Source organism: Meleagris gallopavo, chromosome 1 (assembly GCF_905368555.1).
Source record: "Meleagris gallopavo chromosome 1, MGAL_WU_HG_1.1, whole genome shotgun sequence".
Lineage (NCBI taxonomy): Eukaryota > Metazoa > Chordata > Aves > Galliformes > Phasianidae > Meleagris > Meleagris gallopavo.
The window spans coordinates 96,908,813-96,913,152 of NC_139404.1; the positions used below are offsets into that span (position 1 = coordinate 96,908,813).

The window sequence follows — 4,340 nt, forward strand, 5'->3', positions numbered from 1 at the left end:
AGCCTCTCCCTCTGGAGCCCATGATTTCACCCAGCTGGTATCAATGATAGGATGGAGAGCCTGGAAACTAATCCAGGTGTCAAAGGAATAGTGCTAAGACTCTCCTGATTGAATGTTAAGAGTTACCAAATGCTAATATCTGAACTCTATCTATGCCTAACATTAATTCATCTTTAATGGCAATTGGATAGATCTTTGAGGAATTCCTTTTAAAACCAAAATTAGGGGGTTTTAAAATGCAATTCTGGGGGGAGCAAATAATTCTAGAATAAAATGAAGTAGAACTGACTACCTTGGTTTTGTTGACTGTATTATTAAAGGATTTATATAGATATTAAAAAATAAAAAAGAAAGTCAGAATTCATCATTTCATGATTTGTTGACATCAGGCATCTTCAAACAGCTTTTCCAGCACCTCATTCCCAAGTCATGAAATTTCAAGAACTGACTGATGCCAGAAAGGCATCCTTGGACTGTGATAAACTGCAAAATTGCTCTTCAAGAGCACAACTCTACAGGATACCTAACGTCTCAGGTCATCACATAAGGCTGAAGTCCCTGTGGGTGAAACTGTGATGCCACCTGGATCCAAGCATTAGCTTCACCAGGACTGTTTTGGATCTGCAGCTGTGCAAACACAGACATTTTTCTCCTCATGGTGAATGTTGAAAGCCAAGGTAACACACGATTCTGTAAGGAAATATGACAAAAATATATATGAAGTGGCTAATCATATTTATTTAGGAAAATAGATATTACTAGTTTAAGAAAACAGTCAGATATGAATCAAATGCTGAAGGCATCTTCCAGCAGTCTCACCACATCCTCACGCATGCACTGGTGGCCTCTCCAGAGCAGATTCCAATTTTGTTGCCAAAAACCTGATGAGTAAGAGCTTGACATTACTCTTTTTACAGAAAGGACAGAATTGCCCTGTGCTTGACCACACGTGGGCCCACAGCTCTAAGTCTGGAATGGAAGTTCTTCCTTACATCTTCAATATTTAGGCTTTGTGAGAAGCTTTCCACAATATCCAGAGATTGAGGAACCTGAGGGTTGTGTTTTGAGCCATGATTTAACCACAGTGAAATACTCACAGGGCATATGCATTTGCAGAAGTAATGGTCCGTGAGAAGACATCTGTGTAAATCTCTAAAAGGTGAGGTAAGTCCTCTAGCATACGAGGCCCTGACACGGAACTATGCAAAACTGAAGTGAGCAGCCCTGTGGGCAGGAGGGCCACATGCTGATAGCTCCAGAACAAGAGTGAAGGTCACATTTTGCTGCTAGCAAGCACTACCTAGAAAAACAATGCAGTACACCTGCCCTCTGAAAAGACACTCCTCATTTACTTGCCTGACACAAGTTTTAACACATTTGTAAACATGAAGAAGTTGAATTAACCTGCTCTAGAGAGCATTACAATAACTCCATTACTTGCAAAATTACTGAATAATGCAAATATTTTTCAGAGAATATTTCGGCTCTCATGCCAACATTGGCTCAAGAACAATTTCAAACTGATAAATGCATTTTTCTTACTTGTGCAGAGCATGAAAACACAATGGATCTTACCTGGGAGCATGGGGTGCACAGCACATCTGAGCAAGGAAACCATTTTGATTGTGTGAAGGCCTCCCTAACTCTGCGCTTGCTCCTTCTTGGTCCAGTCTCTGCCATGACCTAATGGCTAATGCCATCACCCTCACAGGGCCACCCATTGTGGTGTCTGGTCACAGTACTGGAGATGTTCAGTATTCCCCTTACTGGATGGGAGGAAACAGCCCCAATGGGCTGTGAAACTAGGGCCCTAAAATGTTAAAGTGAAGGTTTTTTCCACGTAATCTTTACTGTCTGTTGTCTTGCACTGATGTTAGCATTAATAATTTATAGGTCTTCTCTTAAGGCTGAGGAAGAAGCAGAATGCTAAGCTCTAACACAGAGGCGGCATCAACTTTTTTTAATGAGATTGATGTTGCTCTGCACGATAGCCTCACCCAGGGAATATATTGGCGCTGTTCAGCTTTCTGTTGCTTTGCTTTTATAAATCTTTTCCTGAAAACTGTGGCGCGAGGTATTTATTTTAGTCTAGCTCCTCCATTGCTTCTCGTCTACTAAAATAAGGTATGTGGCCTATCTGGTACATCAGCAAAGTGCACGCAAAGGTCACTGGTGAAGCATAAGCTAACAATATAAGAAGCATTATAGGATGCAGTCACTGCCAGGCAAAAGGCAGGGCTCTGCTCCTGCCATCCCAGCGACTGTCGGGCTGAAGTGGCATAGCTGTGCTACCAGTTTAAGCCGGCAGAATCTCCTTGCTATATTTAACCTTGATTTCCTCAGAGACTAAATATGCAAATTGTGAAATGTGACTCGCAGCAAACACGGCTTCCATAAGAAAGAGCTAAGTTATAGTTCCAAACAATCAAATCGGCCTTTCCTACTTGCAGGGCTTCGCTTTAATCCCTTACTAACGGGATTAATGGCAGGCTTAGGGTTCGTGCCATCCGGCTCCCCTCGCACACACACCAACGGAGCTGCTCTCACAGGGGGACAGGTGGATTAATGGCCTCAGTCACAAAGTGTGGTGATAAGGCACAGAACCAGCCGAAGGGAGGGATTCCTCGGCGAAAAGGGACAGCTGGGAGATTGCTATCACAACAATGCAGCGCCCAAACCTGCAGACAGAGCGATGCAACGCGTGGGAGACACTTCTGCTGCTAAATTGAAAAACAAAACAAACCCCCTGAAAGATAAACAAGTACTGCACAGGAATACGTCTTTCCATTAATAAATACTTACCAGAGGATAAACAAGTAAAGGAATAAAGAACCTGGGAAGCTCAGAAATGTAGAGGCATTTGCTGAAACACAACTCCCCTAAGAAATGCAAAGCTCTGACAGACTGTTATACAACCTTTGATTTCTTTTAATAACAGTTGAAGGTCAGATGCCAGCGCTCTTCCTGGAAATCCTAAAAAGACTGGGTGGCTCCCCAAGTTAGCAGAGCCCTGCCGGCGGCACATTGTGCAACGCGGAGCCATTGAGCGCTGCGGATCGCGTTTCCCCCAGCAGCTGACTCAGGCACATTGCAGCGGGAGGGCCGCGCTGGCCCAGCGGCACGTAGGGCGGCCGGGGCTGGGGTCAGGCCGATCCCCCGCCCGCTGCCGGGTTACCCGAGTTCGCGCCCGGCTATTGACATTCAGCGACGGTGCTTACTCATTACCGGATCAGCAGGGGACCGTCTGGCTCCGGGAGGTTAACCCTTCCCGTGCCCCGCGCTGGGTGCTTTTAAAGGAAGAGGAAAGAAAGAAGAGCTCCTGCTGAACGGCGGGGGAGGAGTGGCGGGGAAGGGATTACTTGGAACGGGGAGGGGGCCAAGCGGGTGGCCCCGGGGAGCCGTCGAACTACGAGGGCAAGAGAAGGGACATGGCCAGCTGGCCTCCACCTGACCGGTTATCCGCTCCCGTGTTAAGCAAGCAGGGGCAGGGGGTGCTGGCTGTAAAGGAAAGGAAGCATCCCACGGTGCAGCATCCTCCCAGTTAGGATGCCTGCATGTGAGGCAAAGGCCGCTGCCACCTCTCACTGCAGATGTTCATGGGGTCACTGCAAGTCTCATAATGGTGTTTTCCGTAATGACTCTGACCCTATTTATCTGAAAACTTCATTATCTTTTTAAGATAACTTCCAGTGCTTCTGGCTTCGCCTTTCAGTGCCCAGGATGAGAGGTAACAGCATCAAGTTGTGCCAGGGAAGGTTCAGATTAGATGTCAGGAAAAACTTCTCTTTTTAGAGTGGTCAGGCAGTGGCACAGGTTACCCAGGGAGGTGGTGGAGTCACCACCCCTGGAGGTGTTCAAGAAATGTGCAGATGTGGCACTGCGGGACTTGGTTAGAGGGCAGTAGTGCTGGTAGGTGGACGGTTGGATTAGATGATCTTAATGATCATCTATGTCCCTTCCAGCCTTAATGATTCTGATACTATGAAGACTCCAAAAAGGAATGTGGATGGTCAAGGATTGTTACTGCTAGCTCATGATCCTCTTAGGACAGCCCTGTGGTTCAGGGGTAATGGCAGACTGATTTATGGATTCCAGTGTTAGCAGTCCTCTAATTAATCACCACAACCTGCTAAGTTTATTCGTTTTATTTAGATCTTAAAAATAAAAATCGAAAATAGTTCTGTAATATGTGATGAAAGGAGCCCCTATTCTTCTTTTTCCATCAAATCAAAGGCCCCTCTGTAAAAAGAGTCTGTATCATTCTGTCACTGAGAAGAACAGATGGTGAATAGCAGGTACACAAAATGTTCATACTACTCTTTACTTCACCTTCTATTGTA

The 4,340-nt window shown here is 45.6% G+C and overlaps 1 long non-coding RNA gene across 1 annotated transcript; it reads right to left on the reverse strand.

Annotated features, from left to right (window-relative positions):
* Window positions 1-297: 297 nt before the first annotated feature.
* LOC146545529 (uncharacterized) lies at window positions 298-3,328 on the reverse strand. The gene is made up of 2 exons (XR_014881246.1): window positions 2,803-3,328; window positions 298-690 (listed from the first exon to the last, which is right to left on the reverse strand). It is a non-coding gene; the product is annotated as an uncharacterized LOC146545529 (long non-coding RNA).
* Between the last annotated feature and the right edge of the window lie 1,012 nt (window positions 3,329-4,340).